A 20,414-nucleotide genomic window follows, 5' to 3' on the forward strand; every position below is an offset into this window, starting at 1 on the left:
TCAAAAGGTGGCGCTGAAGGTAGAAAAAGCGAAAGCGGTGCAAGTGGGGGTAATCCTTCTTCCAGCTCAAGATAATCGCCCATCTGCTGTTTTGCAATACCTGCCGGTCCGTTTACTTTCAACATTAACTCGCCAGAAGGCAGTTTTAAGTTAATTCTCATATTCGGTCAAGTCATTCTCTCTAGTCTAGGATGTCTTCTGGGCTCCATCGCCCGTACGGTAAGTGAAGAGATTTATTTTCTTTAAAAAAAAAAAAAAATGAGGGAAAAGGATGAAATCTACTCGAATTCTATTCGGAAATAATGCAACACACACACACACACCCGCCCGCGGCGCGCGCTCTGCGTCCCGTTTCCCTTCTCTCTTCCCCACCCCCCCCCCCACACCGCCCCCAATGCCAAAGCGGCCGGGCGCGAGACCACAGACCCCGAACGCTCCTCGCGCTTCCCACTCTCCCGGAAACCAGGCTGCTGAGGAAAAGAGGGAGAGAGAGAGAGAGGAGGCGATCACGGAGGGGTTCCTTCCTCCGTTGATTGGTCCGCACCTCGGGCTCCCCGAGAGTCGAAAGAGGCGTCGATTGGCTGCTCGCGCCTGTCAGTCGCCGAGGGCCAAGTTCCATTGCTGTGGCTGGGCGTGCGGTGGGAACTGCTTGCTGCTGCTGCTGCTGCTGCTGCTTGCTGCCGCGGCGGCTGGTGCAGCTGCGGGGAGCTGGCTGGCTGGGCTGGCTGGGCTGGCTGCGGGGCTGCTTGATGGAGAAGTGATGCTGGCTACATGGAGACTCGCGCAGCGCAGAGGCTGCGGGAAGACAAAGGCTGGCTACGGGAGCCGGAGCTCCGCTGAAGCCTCGGCGCCGCTTAAACCAGGCGAAGGCAGCCCAGCCCCACCGGTAAAAAGGTTAGCACCGTGCACGTTTTACCCGCCTCTCGCTTTGTGTGTGTGTGTGTATGTATATGTGTGTGTGTACGCGCGCGTGTACGCGACGGGTCGAATCCTTCCAGCGGGGCGTCCGTAGATCCAGAAGGGCTGGACATGCCGGCGACGCAGGGCAACGGGATCAGCTCCTTAAGGGGAGGGGAAGCATTGGGGGGCGAGAGACCAGGGACTCGAGGCAGTGGTGACCGCTGCCGGCCATGTGCACCTGAAGGGTGGTTTTCCGCCCCATCACCACACACACACACACACACACTTCGCGAGCGGACTGCCCCCGGCATTCTCTTCGGCTCCGATGCCCTTCAGGAAGCCTCGCTGCAGAGGAAGGGAGATCCAGGCGAGCGCCGTCGCCGCCGCGCTCAAAAGCCCGGACGAAGCGAATCCGCACCGAATCCAAAAATCCCCCCAAACCCGGCCGATTAAACTTTTTATTTGGCCTTAATTAAACGAGGGGTCGGCTCGGAAGTCGGGTGGGCGATGCCCTCGGCGCCTGGCGCTTAGAGAGAAGATGGGTGGGCGGGTGGAGGAGAGAGATGCGCTTCCTCGCCCAGCCGAGGGGAGAGCCTAAGGGGGAGCGCTTGGCCCCAGGTGGGGGGAGGCGGAGGGGAGATCGGGGCTCTGAACCCGAGTCGAAGTCAAAAATCGGGGACCGTCCCCATCCATCCCACCCCACCCCGCGTTTTTCTCGCGGCTCGGAACGCCGGAGAGTTTTTGCAAGGGGCGCCTTCTCCACGCTACGCCTCCTCCATGCTCCGTGCTCCTTTTTTCAGATTCGGGGTCAAGTTGGCGAGTTCGCAGGCGCTCCCGCGAGTGGGAGAAAGCGAGCCTGGGTGAGAGCGGCGGGAAGAGTTTTCTTGTCCCGAAGGGTTTTTTTCTGGAGGCAACTGGACTTTTCTTGTCCAGGAAAAAAAAAAAAGCCCCTTTGGGACAACCGTGACCTGGATGATTGAGAATATAAGAAATAAGAGTTTTCTTGCAATGCCCGGAGCGCTCACTCTCTCTCTGTCTCTCTCTCTCGGTCTCTCTTTCTCTCTCTCTCTCTCTCGAGAGTTGAGAAGTCCGGGTAGCTTTCAAACTGGGATCTGTCAGTTCGCCCCAGTTGGGGATGCCGCCTTGCTTGCTTTCTTTGCCAGACTGCCAGGCTTGACTTTCAAAATGTTTTGGATGTTGGGACAGCTTGTCCCTTGGCCGTCAGAGAGTTAGATGTTGGGGAAATAGCTATTGTTTGTTTTTCTTTGTTTCAGGAGGGCAGATTAAGGAAATCGGTTTAACTTCTTCCCCCTTTCCCTCCCCTCCCTTTAACATCATCCCGCAGGAAGGTCGTTAGATGATAAATGATTTTTTTTTGGGCCTGAGGAAATCTCACATCAATCAGGTTTTGTTTTAAATATTGCGGAAAGGAGTTATTGGCGGGGATATTGCAACTCCGCGAATGGGGCAGGGAGGTTTGTCACGTTGGGTGGTTTTTTTCCCCCCTCCCTGAGCTGAAAGATGCAACACCTTAGAAACACCTTAAGTGTGTGTGTGTGTGTGTGTGTGTGTGTGTGTGTGTGTGTGTGTGTGAAATTTGCCAAATGAACCTCTTAGCGCTGTGGAAACAAGTAGATCTGTTGTGATGCGCTCTAAGCTTTTGAGGGCAGCAAACCCACACAGTCTTAAGTGTGTTCTTGTGGTGGAAGTTGAAACGAATTTGCTTTTGCCTAAAGTTGGATAGCATCTGTAACCAGATTCGTAGTGTTGATTCTGGCAAGCGAGAGGTTAAATGGAATGAATCATTAGTCTTGGTGTTTTACTTACGAGGTTTGCAACCTAATTGTAAGCATTTTCACTCAAAAGTGAATTCTATTTCATTCCGTGAAACTTATTGCTGTATAAATCTAATTGGATATGCAGATTCGGTCATTTAACTACTCACCATTCTTTGGGGGGTGAATGGGAAGGCTAGTGACAATAATGAAGAAGAAAAAAAAAAAAACCCTATTCCATGAATATCCGGAAAGGGTGAAAAAAGCAAGTAACAGTCTAAAAAGGTACCTGTGCCCAAGATCTGTATAGGAACTAACAACATTATTCCAGTCTTGGTGGCAGAACATTCATTTAAAGAAAATTTTGTGCCCTTGGCTTCCTAACAGTAAAACAGAGTGTAGTTTTAGACTTTTCTCAGATGTAAGATCTATTTTGTTCAAAAGCAGTTACTACTTTGCTGCATTAAACACTTCCAGAATACACAAAATAAAAATTAAGCCAGACAAGCTGAATTCATGTTTTATGGACATATTTATGGTCATTTGATAGAGTACAAGCAAAAATGTAAAATAAAACTGCTGGAGAACTTGTTGTGTGCTATATTCTTCTAGTGGTTATAATCCAGTGCATATTTACTACGATTTTACCCCATTAAACTCAAGGAAAGCTTACCCTGAGTAGGAAAAGAAATGGACTTTGGATTGGTTTGAGGCTTTGTGTTAGCTTGACTGTTTTTTTCATTGCTTTCTAAGAACGAATAATTTCATGATGAAAAACATTAACTCTCCAATGAAGTGCTAAACTTCATAATTATGAGATGAAATATAATTTTATGGACCAAAGTGTTTAGGTTCGATAAATCCTTTTGCCGGTGATGCAGTTACGATCAAGATTGAGTTAAATATGGATGCATTGGGGAAAGTTTAATATATCTGCAGTCTTGCAGCTAATGTGAAGTCTAATGTCTATATTATTCCAGTGGTTTATTAAATGAGGAATTGTGACCTGCAGAAGCCTTGGCCATATATATATTTAATTATAGGCAATCTGCATGACACATCAGGTCAGATTTGTTTCTCTATCCTGCAAATGTATATAATCTCATTCCATTTTGCATATATCTTCCTCTCTTTTTTTTGAAGCGGTTCTATTCATGTTTTGCCTAGTCATCTGACTAGTACAGATTTTGATTAACAATAGTAATATTTATTTTTTGCAAATCAACTTCAAGTCATGGTTTGGATGATAGCCCAGACTCTAGTTTGCCTATTCAGATTAAGGTACAGGTACTCATCTTTTAATGACTGCATTGTTTAGTGACCATTTGAAGTTGAAGTTATGAAGATGATGATGAAAAAGTAATGCTATGACTACTCCCTACATCAGTGTGTCTCAACCAATTCCAACGTGAAGATATGTGGACTTCAACTCCCAGAATTCCACGGGAGTTGAATTCTGGGAGTTGAAGTCCACACATCTTCAACTTGCTAAGGTTCAGAAACACTGCCCTACATTTATGGCCTTCACAGGTCTGTAAAGCAAAGGAAAACTTAAGTAAGATCATAAGCACAGTCAAGATTTCACTTAGTGACTGCTTCACTTAACAACCAAATGTCCCAATTGGACTACCTGCCTTGCATTAGACACAGTAATTCTGGTATCAAGAAACAACTATTTCTCAAGAAGGAAGGAAGGAGAAAAACCTACAATGCACTAATACAAGTAGTCTTCGACTTACAACTGTACATTTAGTGACCGTTCAAAGCTTCAACAGCACTAAAGAAAAATGACTTATGACCATTTTTCACACTTACAACTATTGCAGCATCCCCGTAGTCATGTGATCAAAATTTGGATGCTTGGCAACTGACTCATATTTATGATGGTTGCAACATCCTGGGGTCACTTGATCATCTTTTGTGACCTTCTGACAAGCAAAGTCAATGGGGAAGCCAGATTCACTTAACAACCCTGTTACTAACTTAATAACTGCAGTGATTCACTTAACAACTGTAGTAAGAAAGGTCGTAAAATAGGGCAAAATTCACTTAACAAATGTTTCACCTAGCAACAGAAATTTTGGGCTCAATTGAGCTTGTAAGTTGAGGACTACTTGTAGTCCTCTAAACACTGATCTTTAAACTAAAATCCTCATGTTAGCTCGAATTTATAGCTCATAGTAATTGATAACATTAATTTACAAAGCTGTGTCTACTCAGAAGTAATCCCACCTGAGTTCACTAAAACCTATTTCCAGATAAATGCATTCTAGAATACTGAAAGCTGCTGTCTGTTGACGCTACTGAGTTTTGAAACAATCCTTTGAAATATGGAAAGGCAAGCAGTCAGATTGCCATTAATATTGCATCACTGTGCTTTTGTACTAATGATGCTTTTAAAGTTAGATTGTAAATATTAAGAGTAAATTTTAATCTTGGATGTCTAAACTTTACCCTTGCTATTTACAATCCAATTTATGCACAGGGAATTGTTAAAGGAGCATAATCGGTATGTATCTATCAATAAAATACAGCTCCTAATGGAATAATCTACTCCTTTCTCCTTTCTTATTTGTGCCCCAAATCAGATCTAGAAAGTTAGGGATCTGCTATGTCAGATTTAGGGTTCAGATGAAAGGTAGTGGAAGTGAAACAGTCAGAAACTCTGTTTGGTGAGTGGAATTCTGCTCACATAATGTTAAATGTTTGAAAATTCTTGATTTAGCTTTTCTGGTAAGTAACTAGGTACACTGAAGAATTATGCACATCTTATATTATTCCTATACCTGTATTATTTTCTCTTGTCCTACACACAGGGAGTATGTCAGATTTTCTAATGATTTCGTAAATGAGACTTTTTTTTCTCCCAAAGACCAATTCCTCTTATGCTTTGCCTCATACATTACAATGACAGCCATTTGAGCACTGTCTTTTCCTATTAAGAAACTTATTTTTCAATACAATTATTCTTATGAATAGAGATATATGACATCCCCAGTTACTTTATTTTTATTTATTTTGATACTATTTGCTTGGCTTTTTAGCCCACAAAAGCCTAAAGTAGCCACTGCAATTAGGAGTCAAAATATAGCAATAAAGCCATCAATTGGAACAAAAGCAATTCATATCCAAAAACCTTACAATGTAAAAGTCTCATGATCATTTGTTTTTTAAAAATCCCTCACTATATCAGTCAATAAAGTAGGTTTGATAGCTGGCAAAACTCTATTAAGAAAAATAATACAAGGAAGGAAGATGACTGAAAGATCTCTTCTTTCTGATGTTCAGAATATACTGAAACTTGGTGGGTAGATAGTGAATACGGAATTTCAGTCTTACACTTTTTTTACAGATCAAGTGAAAGACAAAACTGCTTTATGATTAAAGAGAGATTAAGACAGCCGTGGTGGCATAGTGGTTATAATGCAGTACTGCAGACTAACTCACTGCTCACTCCAGGAGTTCGATCCTGACTGACTCAAGGTTGACTCAGCCTTCCATCCTTCCAAGGTGGGTATAATGAAGACTCAGATTGTTGGGGACCATAGGCTGACTCTTTAAAACCGCTTAGAGAGGGCTGTAAAGCACTGTGAAGTGGTATATAAGTCTAAGTGATTTTTTAAAAAAAAATGATTTATATGCTGCCCTTCTCCGGAGACTCAGGGTGGCTTACAATGTGTTAAGCAATAGTTTAAGTTTAAGTTTAATGCGATTTATATGCCACCCTATCTCCAATGGACTCAGGGCGGCTCACAACAGTAAAATACACAATGACATTAATACAATATGAAATTAAAAGTCCGAATTAAAACAGTTTAAAAACTGTTTAAAAACTGTTAAGACCCCTCCCCCCCATCAGTCCAGGCTACGAAACAGCCAGGTCTTCAAATCACGGCGGAATGAGCGAAGGAATAGCCTTCATACTTTTGTATATTTATACAAAGTCAGCTTATTGCCCCCACAATCCGGGTCCTCATTTTACCTTAGAAAGGATGGACGGCTGAGTCAACCTTGAGCCTGGTGAGATTTGAATTTGCAGTAATTGCAGGCAGCTGATGTTAATAACAGTGCTTTAGTCTACTGTGCTACCAGGGCTCTTATAAGAGTAATATTGTTATTGCTATGATAATGTACTTGCCATTTGTATTTAAAGTTGCTGAAAAATTCTCTTGAATTAGCTACAAAATGTAGATAACACCTATTGTATTTAGAAAACTTGTTATTTTTTTTTTAAAGAAAAGCACTCCATAAGAAACAAAAGGTTAATATGTTTATTTGATTTTTCACTTTCCTCCACAATAATGAGGTTGATTTATTTTACCTCTGTGATGCTTTGTATTTCTTAACATTGCATAATCGGTTCTGTCTTTTAATGACATACAAAATAATACACGTATAAATGTCCTTGGATAACGTGCAAACTGCTATATTTATTTTAGAACAAAACTCCAGCTTTTCTGGATTGTGTGCATTTTATTGATTTGTGCAGGAAGGAGCTTCTAAACAGCCATAGCCTTTTTGTTTTGTTTTTGTTTTAAATCTGGACTGCCACAGTCATTCTAGCATATGCCATCCTGCTGCCTGACTTAATTGTCCAAATAAAGATTATATCACAGCACTAAAATATCACTGGTGGAATTGGTAGCGATAAAGTGACAAGCATGGAGAAAACAAAATATGGAATTTTGTGTTCATCAACAAGATGAAATATAAAATATGTTCTTAAGGAATGTATCACAATTTTCAAAATTTGGTATCTTTTCTTTTTTTCTTTTCTTTTTACCAAATCTATTCACGTTTTTATCACTTGCCAGCAATTCTGACCCTGAGAGTAGGGTGAAGTAGTTTGGGGAGGGGCAAATAGACTAATATGACTGAAAAGACCAAATTAGAGCCTGCTTAATCTGAAGTTAAGAAGGACATTTCTGGAATGGAAAAACGTCTTAAGAGTCAGAAATCCTCCTTTTCCTGCTCTCTGATGTCAGAAGAGGCAGCAGTAGGGCTTGAATGGAGGGTAGCCTCTCCAATATTTGCTGAAGAAGAAATGAAAATCCCTCTTCCTTCTCCTTCCAAAATCCCTGGACAAGGGAAATAGAGAGAGGTTTGGAGGTGAGGAGAAGATGGAAACAGAAAACCTTCTGGTTGACTTTTACCGGAGAAATGGAGAAATGGAGGATTGATTCCCTCAGTGGAAGTAGAAGAGTACGTTGTAATAGACTTACAACACTCCCCCAAAAGGTACTTACGACCCGATTCTGGAGTTCTGACTATTGTCCCTCCAGTCACATAACCACATTTCAGATGGTCAGCAAGTGACCTGCATTTATTGTCTTTTGTAGTATTCTGTGGTCTACCTGTCTATTGGTGGCTGATTTGACTGACTGCCAAGTTTTCAAGAATTCTGTAGCGGTTTTGTATTTACCTTGATCTGTGATGGTTGTTTGCTTGCAGATGTTTCATTGCCTAACTAAGCAATATAATAATGAGAGCCAGTTTGGTTTAATGGTTAAGGTACGAGGCTAGAACCAGGAGTTCAAGTCCTGCCTTAGCCATGAAAGCCATCTGGGTGACTTTTTCTCTTGGTCCAAAAATAAATAAATAAATCATCACTGCAAATAAGTGTGGTGTTTGCTCTGTTTATATACAGTAGCATGCCTGCCAGTGTTGGTGGGGGTGTGGCTTTCTTCTCAGTAGTTCCTTGATTGGGATATTGTTTTCTGTTTGATTGTCTGGTGTGAATCCCTGCTTATATGGGTGTTTATTGCTGGAAAGGATTTGTTCTGGCCTTTTTCTTTCCTTCTTAGCTTTCTATTGTCTAATTTGAATGATGTATAAATGTGGTTTATCTCTATGTGTCTACTGATGGCTAATTTTCTAAATACCAAACTTTTCGGGGAATTCTGTAGTATTTTTGGATTTAGCTAGTTAGTCTGTGTTATTCCTCATTCTTCCAAACTCACAGTCACTTGATTTCTCATGCATCTATTTTATGTAGACCTTAATAGGTTTTGCTGAAAGTAAGTCTTTTCTTTTCTTATGGGTAAGAAATATGTCAGATTTTTTCCCCTCCAGTGGTGAGACAGCCATCTTTATTTAAGGCAGCAGTAAAAGCTTTCACTTTGGAAAAGGTTTACAAAAGTGCTCTGCTTGAGGTTTCATGGCATAAGGCTTTCTCCAGCTATCTACAATTTGGTAGCAATTCTGTAGCAAGAGAAGCTGTTATTCCAGTAGGCCATCCAGAACAAGACTCTTGGCACGCAAGGACTGAAAACACTAGGAGTTCAGGCTTCACATGGGAGTTGCGTTGAGGACTCTGACAAATCTGCAATGTTGTCTAATGTCAATTCAATTCAAATCTTTATTGTCAGTGCACAACATATGTACAATGAGATTAGTTGAGCTCCCTCAGTGCACACACACCCAACACAATACAACTCACAGTGAAGACAGAAAATCCCTAACCCAATAAATCATATTAACAAAACACCCAATCCTATTGCACCAGTGTGAACATATTACACATTGCGCTGGCTCTGCAGTCCATCATACAACGTAGCTTTGATGTTATTTCTCATTCAGGAGTCTGACAGCCCACTGATAAAAACTGTTCTTCAGCCTGTTTGTGTGGCTGCCTATGCTTCTATATCTCCTTCCCGATGGTAGGAGGGTAAAGAAGTGATGACCAGGGTGATAGTCGTCCCTGAGAATTTTCCTCACTCTTCTAAGGCAGAGAGCCGTAGCGATCTCATCTAGTGGTATCAGGGAACAGCCCACAATGTTTTGTGCTGTGCTCACCACTCTCTGTAATGTTTTTCTATCTACAGCTGTCAAACCGGCATGCCATACTGTGATGCAATAAGTGAGGACACTTTCTATTGTGGACCGGTAAAAGGAGGTCATCAATATGTGACACTATATTTACAATTAAGCATTCCAAATTATGGAATGTTTCTGTGAGCTGCTAGTATAAAATACAAGTAGTCATTGACTCATGACCCCGATTGAGGTTTTTCTGTTTCTGTTACTAATCAGGACGATTGCTAAGTGAGTCGACTTTTACAACCTTTCTTTCCACAGTTGTTAAGTGTAGCATGCTGTTGTTAAGCAAATCACCCATTGACTTTTCTTGTTGGAAGCCAGCTGGGAAGGTCACAAATGGTGACCCCACATGATCCTCGGATGCAGCAACCATCATAAATACATGCCAGCTACCAAGTGTCCAAAGTGTTTGATCACATGACTTTGGAGATGCTGCGATGGTCGTAAGTGTTAGGACTGGTTGTACGTCACTATTTTCAGCACTGTTGTAACTTTGAATGATTGCTAAATGGATGGTTGTAAGATGAGGACCATCTGTAGGCAATTGTGTAAACTTTCCAAATAAATAAAAGTTCAGTTTGATTTATTTACAGCACTATAACTAATATATAAATTGCTCGTAATCCTTAATTTGCTTTTATTAACACAGGACCAAACTCCCTAGCTAACTTCTGCTTCTTTCTGAACTTCTTCTTGCCTCCTTAAAATGTGAGTTCATTCTCCTATTCATTGATTAGGATCACATTTCATTACTGTGCCAAACAATGCAGAACAATTCTTTGGCAGATGAATGTTCAGAAAGAAAAAAAAAAACATTTCTGTAAAAGTTCCATATTGAAAAGTGCACTGTAAAATGCAAGATGCAATGACTGTGCTAAACTATGATGAAAACAATGGTTCAACCAAGGTTGTTGAGTGATACTAGATTCACATAATACCTCTAAGCCCATTCTAAGCCCGAATAAAAGAAATTGCATTACGGCTGGTGAATCTGGTCAGTGTCATTTGGGATATTGGACAGCTCATTTGCTCATGAAACACCTCAACTGGTTTCCATAATTATGGAGGTCAAAGTTAACAAAGTCAGTTTTGGACATCTATTAGTTTGGTGAGACAAAAGGATGTACAGGTAATCCTCAATTTACAATCACAATTGGGTTTGGAATCTTGGTCATTGAGTGAAGTGGTTGTTGAGTGAGATGTCCACATGACAGCTTCACTCAATGATCACATCCCAGCACTCCTAGTTACAGTTGTTAATTGATCTCCCAGGTCATTAAGTGGATGGAACAAAAGAGAACTGAAATCCTCCTAGCAGGCAACCCTTTCACACTCAGATGTTCCTTCACCCACCAAAAGTTTTCAGTGCCCTTCTGTGGACTCTAATTATGCAGCTGAAATCTTCAGGATTTCAGCTTCTTTTCCATAGCCTGCCAAAGGATTTTCTCTCCCATCTATGCATGGAAGGGAAATCATTCCTGGGGCTGTTGGAATGGAGCAGAAATCCTCAAGATCTCAGCTCTGTTCCAGCAGCCTGCAAAGAGACATCAGCTTCCCTCTTCCTTCTCTGCTTGCAACCTTCTCTGCTGGCTTCCTCATTGACTTTGGGAAGCTGGCAGAGACGATTGCAAACAGCAATTACATGATTGTGGGGCACTTGGCAATTAATCATAGATGTAAGTTGGTTGCCAAGCACCCTAAACAATATTTTACAACAGCTGGAAGTGCCTTACTGGCCTAAAGCACTCTTTCCGATGTCACCATAAATTTGAACAGCCATCAAACAGCTAGTCATAAGTCAAGGTCTACCTGTACTGATATTCACTTGGAAGATAATGTAAATCAGCCTTTGGTTAAGGCCGGTCTGAATGAATTGATTCAAATCAAGCACATGACATACTATTATGCAATGGACTATATAATGCAATTCCTTTCATGTTTATGGAGAAATATATCAAAATATATTCACTAGAGTTTGTTACCTAATAAAATATTTCTTAGTCTAGCATTCTCCACATGTTCTGGGAGAGGTAATGCCAGCATTATGGAGGGGATTATTGGGTTGAGGAAGGCTGCCCTAGCCACTACATTGTAGGAATGTATTCTTAGAAAATATAGACCAAAACTCTGACCATTCAATGCCTGTCCAATGACAGAGGAGCTAAAAAGATCAAATCAATTAATCAGGAAGTTAAATCTTAATCACTAAGAATTAAAACCAAGATTGTAGTTATATTTTTCCTAGAGAAATTTATTCTTTGTAATAGGAAAAAAAAAACTGGACAAAATTTATTTTTTCTTTCTTTTTTTCCCTAACTGGTTATAGGATTAACTTTATTTCATTATTTGTAAGGTGTTTGGATTATAATGTCATCTGGGTTAAAGTTTTAATTCAAAAGAATTGATCAAGAAGATCAAATTAATTTTAAAAGCATTAAACAAAACAAAAATATTTGGCTGATAAGTACACAATTTATCTTTATCATGCTACATCCACAAAGCTGCATTAATGTATTTTCCACCTGACCTTGAGATAGGATAAAAAGATTATACTATAAAAACCACAGCTAATTTCACCTCTCTTTTTTTTTTTTACTACATCATAGCAATGAAACTGATAGTATTCCTACCCTCTAGAATACATGGTAGTTTTCAATAAAACAATTAGTAAAGTCCTAGAATGTCTTTAAAAATTATCAACTTTGAAGTGTGCTCCATTCCATTCTCACATGCAAGATGCCAGAAGATGCTTACAGATAGTCCTCAAATTACAACTTAGTGATTGTTCAAAGTTACAACAGATCCCCAAAAAGCTACTTATGACCCAGATTTTTATTGGCCTTTTTCACTGTGTCTTCTTCTTTTTAATTTTAATTTTTTATTTTCAATTTACATAACAATAAACATTTTTAACAGTATTGTGTCATGTGTCTCTTACAGGTATTTACATTTATTCCTATACATTTTTGTTTCTCTGTTCTAACCAGTTATACCACTTATCCCACACCTCATAAAATGCTGCTTCTTCCTTGCCTATGCATCTCAGCACATTCTAGTATCTTGTATATAATCATCTCATTGGCTGGTATATTTTCTAGTTTCCAACATTGAGCATAGACAATTCTTGCTGTTGTTACTATGTGTAAAATGATGTATTGGAGTTGCTTCTTGATCTTCAGTTAATCATTCCTAATAAAAATAGTTCAGCTTTAAATTTAAATTCACTGTGTCTTCTTCTTCGGTTTTATAATGTGTATCTTATTTATGGAAGACGTTATTGCTTTAAAATTAAACTTAACAGACCTTTTACCTTATCTTCCCTCAATTTTGAATGATGGAGCCTTTAAGTTTTGTGGGGCTGATGATTTTTTTTAAAAAAATTTGCTGAGTGAGTGGGGGGGGGGTGTTATTCTGTCTTACAATTGACTTGCCTATGTAAAGCCACAGTATGAAATATCTGGAAGTCGCACTTGCTACAAAATGCCTCTATTGAAAAATCTCCACTGATTGCCAGTGGCTTTTAAAGTGTAGTTAAGGTTACTGGTGTCACACAAAGTAAGCCATTTGGGACTTTTAAGGTTTATCAGAGGAATCACCTCCTCATAATACCATTATGAATCTATGTAGCCATTAAGAGCTTCCTGTTAGCAAAGCTTTGTGTATTTGACATGCAGTCCTGCCCCAGGCTACAGAAGCCATGTGTGTTCCCCATTTCTTTCAAAAAGCTCTGGAAATCATATCGTCCCTTTCCATTTTTCCCTTTCCCTTTTGTGTTTGCCACAGCAGATGGCAGCACCTTACTGCCCTTGGGTAATCTCAAGATAATGTAAACAGGGTCCCAGCCTGGTTAGCACTTAGATAGAAAATTGCCTTATAATCTCAGGGCTGTGAGTTACACTGGTACATTTAAAAAGAAACTTGGAAGAAGTCAGTGGTAATGTATGTACCAAAAACGAAACTTAATATGAGGGAGAACATTTTAATGGTTTTACTTGTTTTAAACAATAAAACTATATGGGATTTTGCTCATTTAAAATTGTCTAATTGCTGTGTTCCAGCAGGAACAAAGTAGCAGATCAGGATGCAAAATGCAGGATTATTTATTATATCACAGGATGCCATCTGTACATAACTACAGGAATTTTGGGGCAAGCGCTTCATCTAGAAAACAAGACTGGGGATTGATTTGGGCTTCTGGTACTCCTAATACCAGTATCATGGTTCTCATGTATTCTCATGAGAATGTTCTCATACTAATGTAGAATTTCAGTCCTCCAACTTGTCTATGGAGATCCTCAGCCATTGTTGTCTTAAAGGCACTTTTTTTTCCCTTCAAAAGGCAACTGGACTGATTTTCCTTGAGGAAGAGGAAGAAGATGTTTCACTTCTCATCCAAGAAGCTTCTTCGATTGTCATGGTGGGGGGGATGGAAGGATTAGTTCTGACAGGAAGGGGAGATGGAAAGATCATACTTCTTTGCAGTCATCTGGTCATTAGCGCTTTCACTCTGAGAGCTGTTGAGACCACTTGGGGGTTTATCTGTTCCCTCAGATTCACCTGAATCAGAGTGCAAATGGGTACGGAACCTTCTTGGGGCTGCTGAAAAATCTGCATTGTAGACTGGAGATAGGTGGTGTCGTATTCCTTCCTCTCGTTGAGAGATGAGGCTGTTCAATCTTAATATAGATGGCCTCTTTGATCCCTCTTTCAAACCAGTGGTCTTCTCTGTCCAGAATGTGGACTTTGCTTTCTTCAAAAGAGTGACCTTTGTCTTTCAAATTCAGATGGACCACTGACTCTTGTCCTGATGGGTTTGATCTCCTATGTTGTACCATGCACTTGTGAACTGGTTGTTTTGTTTTGTTTCATCCAACAAGGAGAAAAAGATAGGGGGAAAAGAATTTTGGAAGCTGTGGTATACTTGGAAGTATTCCCCTGCAACTGACAATGATCAGTGCCACTATATTTGGATAGTTGAAAGCATCTTGTATTTAATTTTCTGCCTGAGATCATTCAAATGTTGGATCAGCTTGAGTGACAATGTGGGTTTCTTCTATGTCTTGCTTGCTTTCTTGTTTTAACTATTGGCTCTTGACTGATGGTACAAAACTTTAAATGCTTATGTATTCCTACATCAACTGAAGGATGACATGTATTATACATGACAGGCGTACAGGAAAAGATAACATTTAAGTGTTAATAAAAACTATGATATGCTTGAAAATGTGATTGTTGATACATTTTAATGTACATATGGTATTGATTTTGTTCTGGATAAAGAGCTGGAAATACAGTATGACATTTTACAGAGAGCATAGGTGAAGTTTACTAAACCACAGCAGGGGAAATAATGAAATGGATTGCCTAATCATTTTGTCCTTTAATAAGTTTTATAATGACTGCAAAGAGATTGGCAAAATGCTTCACACATTTTCAGAGGATATCAGCAGGCAACAAATATTATTATAGATTGATTCAGTGTTTGTTTTGCAAATCTGGAATTAATTTAACATTAATATATGGATGAGTGTATGAAAACAAGGCATGTATTAAATTTAGGAATTTGGCCATAAAAACTTTTAAATACCATGTCAAATCCAAAATGTTTTAAGCACAGGACAGAATTCAGCCAATAATTAAAAGAAATAATTTAAACAAAACATAAGTTTCTTTGCTAGCAGATACTATTTTCTCTTTGCATGTGCCCCAGATCTGCTATAGATTAATTAGTGAACCACTACAACTCTAGTAATTGCAAGGAATAAAACCAGAAATGCATGTAATCAGGTATATTTGGAATATGGTTTTGGAGAAATCTGCAATTTTCTTCCCTTGAGAAATAATTTTTACCATCAAAAATAAAAATGAAGGTTACAGTTCTTGCAGCAAGACCTTAATTGTCTCATGTTTACATGATATAATCATATTGGGAATAGAGCTTTTGTCTTTAATATCATACATTACTGAGATTCTGAATACCGTATTTTCCGGCGTATAAGACGACTGGGCGTATAAGACGACCCCCGACTTTTCCTGTTAAAATATAGGGTTTGGGCTATACTTGCCGTATAAGACTACCCCTCTTCCAACGCACACCAAATAAAAATTAAAAAACATCAACTGGCTCACCCACAATGTAAAAGCAGCTGTGCTAGACCCAAAATGGCCCCTACAACAAGCAGGAACGTCACACAGCCACAAAAAGCCCAAAAAAACAACTTTCACACTTTACACACACAAAATTCCACATACAGCTTTGTGAGATTTTGTGTGTTTGTGTAGTTAGAATGAAACACTACAGAAACACATTAAATTTCAGAAAGCTGCACAAATATTATTTTATTTTATTTTATTTTTATATGAAAGCTAAATTTAAAACTTCCTAAACTTTAAATGGCTAGGTCTAAAAAAGAACAACTAAAAAAAACCCCAATTAACTATTTTTTTTAAAGCTCCCAAAGGGGAAAAAAACTTACTCAATAGAACAGGGGTCTCCAACCTTGGCAACTTTAAGACTTGTAGACTTCAACTCCCAGAATTCCTCAGCCAGCTTTGTTTGCTGGCTGAGGAATTCTGGGAGTTGAAGTCCACAACTCCCTGCCTGCTTGATTGTAGGCAGGGAGTGGCTTGCTGATGGAATGGATTCAGGCAAGCGAAACAAGGCAAGCGTTGCAACTAGCAGCTAAGGTAAGCAAGCTGGAGGGGGAAAACTTTTTTCCTTTTACATGGCTCTGGCGATCCCAGCTGAGTTGCCTGATTAGCAGGCAACTCAGCTGGGATCGTCAGAGCTTGGATCGCCAGAACCATTTAAGGCTCCTCAGAGTCTTTCGGGCTGGTCTGCCTGGTTACAGGAGAACGACACCCGGCGTATAAGACGATCCCCGACTTTTGAGAAGATTTTCATGTGTTAAAACATCGTCTTATACGCCGGAAAATACGGTAACTTTCATAATTTAAGTCAGAATTCCCCAGCCAGCTTTCCTCTGCCCGCTTTGCTGGCTGTGGAATTCTGAGAATTGAAGTCCACCAGGCTTAAAGTTACCAAGGTTGGAAACACCTGATTTAAGTTCATACGGGACACCATCATCTGCTACATACTAACTGGAATGGCTACATGACTGAGAAGCACTGAGAGAAAGCATTTGAGAGACAGCATTTGAAATGGCAGTGTTTGTTTTATAGAAGAACCCGGTCTATTTAAAATTACAGGTATACTTAAAGGTTGACAAGTCAGTAGAGGAAGCATATTAATGATCCAGTTGTGGTCCAGTTTCTCTTAATAACCACAGAATATTATTTTTCCCTTCTGTACATAGCTGACGTATTTATACACACACACACACACACACACACACACACACACACACACACACACATATGAGACATATCACTTACCTCTTTGAGGTGATTTTCATTCTAATATTTTCTAAGAATATAGATTATAATATTATAGTAAGTATAACAATAATTTCAAATTAAAAAAAGCAAATTAGTGACATTATTAAAGAATAATACACGAGTAGACATTCTAAACAGTGACAGCTTTTGAATTTATTATTGTTTACGCTTTATTGATCTCTAACAAAATGCATTAATTTTATGAACCACAGCCGTTCCATATTTTGGTAATCGAATCCATATATTTTGGGTTTTTTATGATTTTCTGTTTGATCAATGTTAATTTATAGTAATAAAGTTACATGATGTTTTACGGATTTTCAACAGCATAGAAGGAACACTTTAGGACTTCATCATAATAACATTAATCACCATAATAAATTAGCTTTCTATATTATCACGCACTGAGAAGTATTGGACCATCTTTACTGGATTTCTAGGCCTGGGTACATATTGGAGATTTATCATGATTTCTGTTCTGTTATTATAATATACTTACCCTTAGGGAACATGTTTCATGGGGTTTTTCATAAATATAATAAAAAATATTTCCTTCCTTACTGCAGGCAATGGAAACATTCCAGTCCAAATAATATATTTGTTCAAGGATTTTTCTTTAGCTATAGAGGATAAAGAGTTAAACCCCCTTTTCCACATCTGCTGCAAATCTGAAAATTAGTCCTTCTAGCTGATGCCATCTCTGTCTTTCTCTCTCCCTCTCTCTCTCCCTTTGAATCATGTTAAATTAAAAGGCATTTTAAATTAAAATAGCCAGGAGAGAATATTAACAGAAAGAATTGTATGATGGGTCTATAGCAAATCATAGAACATTTCTACCCCTTTTATTAAAAAGCAGAAATACACCAAGTACAGCCTGGCTTAGATAGTGTCTTGGAAATAAGCTTGTTAGTGTGTGTGTGTGTGTGTGTGTGTGTGTGTGTGTGTGTGTGTGTGTGTGTTTGTGTGTGTATGTAACTGTGACTGTGACTCTGGAATTCAGATACATTTTCTGAGAATGTGGGCAGATGCCAAAGTTGATAAAAACTCTTTACTTTTTCTACGAAGAAAAAATGTTTTGCAAAAACTCTACCCTGTGCAACTGTTAAAAACGAGGAGATATCATAGAGTTTACACGTCACCATCGTACCTCTGAAAAAGTTGCAAGTGATTCTAACACCTTAATTTTGAGCAACAGCAACTGACTTTCTGTATCACCATAAACCATACTTTTTATTTTATTCACAAGGACTGCTGTTGTAGAGTGACTCTCGACTGTATGATAATATCAACAATTAAAATGCAAGTGAAACTACCAAATGTCTGGAAGACGAAACAACCATTTTCATTTAGAGAAAGTGTTTTTTTTAAATAAATGGTATGATCTGCAGACACACAAAAGTTCAATGAAATGTGTGTACAACATTGAAAAGAAGGTATTTTTTCTCACTCATTATTTAACATTCAGGAATCAAATTTAAAGAAAATCACTTCCCTTCTGTCCATCCTTGCTAATGTATATCCAAGATAACAAAAAACCCTGAAAACTACTTAAAAAGTATTTGATTTGCTTGATAAACGTAACAATATTTGTTTATTTGTTTGTTTAAATTTATATGCTGGCAATCTTGCTATCCAGAGCAACTTTGTAATTTATAATACAGAGGTAAACAATACAACTATTCTTAAATATTCATTGCTTTCCCTGTCACGTGCCTACAATTTAATGTTGAGTTTATCTAACATTCAGACCTTGTGAAAGGCTACTTTACTTTTCACGTTCTATTTAATTCATATTTTATTCTAGCAACTGAATCAAATTTCAGTATTCTTTGTTCTGTTCTTGAGAATCAAACTAAAAGGATGCTGAAGCTTTGTTGAATTAGGCATGAAATAACTGAATGAAAAAATGGAGCATTTCTAGCCTGCTATCTTAATCATGAAACTGGCTCTCATTAAAAAATTAAGTAGTGCCAAATAGGAAATCGTGGAAACTGCTATGTAAATCATACAGGGTTATCTCTTATTTTTAATTTTGTCCATAATAGGAGAGTTTGAAATGAATGCATTGCATTATGATCTAGTGCAGGAGTGTCAAACTCGTGTTGTCATGGCATCGTCACGTGACGTATCACAACTTTCCCCCTCTTTGCTAAACCGGGCAAGGGCGTGGCCAGCATGTGACGCATCTGGCCCACTGGCTGCGAGTTTGACACCCCTGATCTAGTGTATATCGTTACATCTTCTAATGAGTTCGTTAATATAAGCATTTTATCTAAATAAACAATATAATTCTAAACAGGAAAGGATGTTAAAATTTAGGAAATGTATGGATAGAGTTTTATTTTTGGCTGTTGAAAGTTATAGATATATATATAAGATATATATTCTATCCTTAGAAAATGCTGTTTTCAAATTAAGTAACTTCTCCCCCTACTATAAAGAGAACAATACATTACCGCTATGGAATGAAAATGTTTAGTCTTACTCTGGGGGCATTGCAGGGGTGAAATGCTCCCCGTTTGGCCTGGTTTGACCAAACCGGTAGTGATGACGGCCGGTGGTTCAGAGAACCGGTAGTGATTGCAGCTCGAGACTCCGCCCACCCGCCCGGTCTTCATTACTTCCTGGTTTTAACCAGGAAGTAACCTGTTTTTTATCCTTTTACCCTTGTACATGCGTAGAGGGTCGGAGCATGCACATGCACTTCCGAACCAGTAGGGAAGGTAAGTAGATTTCACCCCTGGGGCATTGCTGTACTATCACACATGCTCCTGCTGACCCAGAGACTGAACTAAAACCAATCTATGCCCCTCCATCTGTCCCAAATACAGATTTTGCTCTTCAGCAGATCATTGAGAAATATATTGATGAAAGAAAGTTGATTGCATTTTTGTTGGTTTATGCAAAGCGTGACTAGACCTGAAGTATAAAATGCTTTATACAAATAAAGAGTTGAAAGTTGGTTGCTGAATATAATAAGAGTGGCATATGATGGAAGTAAAATATACATATAAGAATAAATTGAATACTTAAGTGGTTAAGATAAGAATGTGTGATGCCTCCTAATGTATTTATGGAAAGAAAGGTTTGTGGTAATGCTACAAATGAACCAGTTTACTGGTTGAGACACTAGGATAGGAACCAGGGGACTATGAATTCTAGTCCCGTCTTAGATACAAAGCCAGCTGTGTGACCTTGGACAAGTTACTCTTTCTTAGTCTGGGAAGGAGGCAATGGCAGACTACTTCCAAAAACTTGCCAAGAAAACTATAGGAATTTGTCTAAGCAATCAGCAGGAGTCAAAAATCTGGGAATGTAAACATATGTACTTTTATATGCAGGTGGTCCTATGTTGTTTGGCTGAGAACCTGAGTAATTTGCAGCACAAATTACTAAAATAGTATGATGGAATGAGAAAAATTCTAGATCTGAAAATTAATGTATCAAAAACCAAGGTAATTGAGCTTGTCAGGGAAAAGAGAATGGACAATTGTAAGTGATACATAAATTGCGAAGAAGAAG

The 20,414-nt window shown here is 39.1% G+C and overlaps 1 protein-coding gene across 1 annotated transcript in view; it reads left to right on the plus strand.

Annotated features, from left to right (window-relative positions):
- Positions 1 to 620: 620 nt before the first annotated feature.
- Positions 621 to 20,414, plus strand: part of B3GALT1 (beta-1,3-galactosyltransferase 1) — a 378,721-nt gene continuing 358,927 nt past the window's right edge. The window contains exon 1 of the mRNA XM_034426789.3: positions 621 to 894. The gene's annotated coding sequence lies outside the window, so the exon portion shown is untranslated. The remainder of the gene's footprint in view (positions 895 to 20,414) is intronic.

Source organism: Pantherophis guttatus, chromosome 1, assembly GCF_059756535.1.
Source record: "Pantherophis guttatus breed Tessera chromosome 1, ASM5975653v1, whole genome shotgun sequence".
Taxonomy (NCBI): domain Eukaryota; kingdom Metazoa; phylum Chordata; class Lepidosauria; order Squamata; family Colubridae; genus Pantherophis; species Pantherophis guttatus.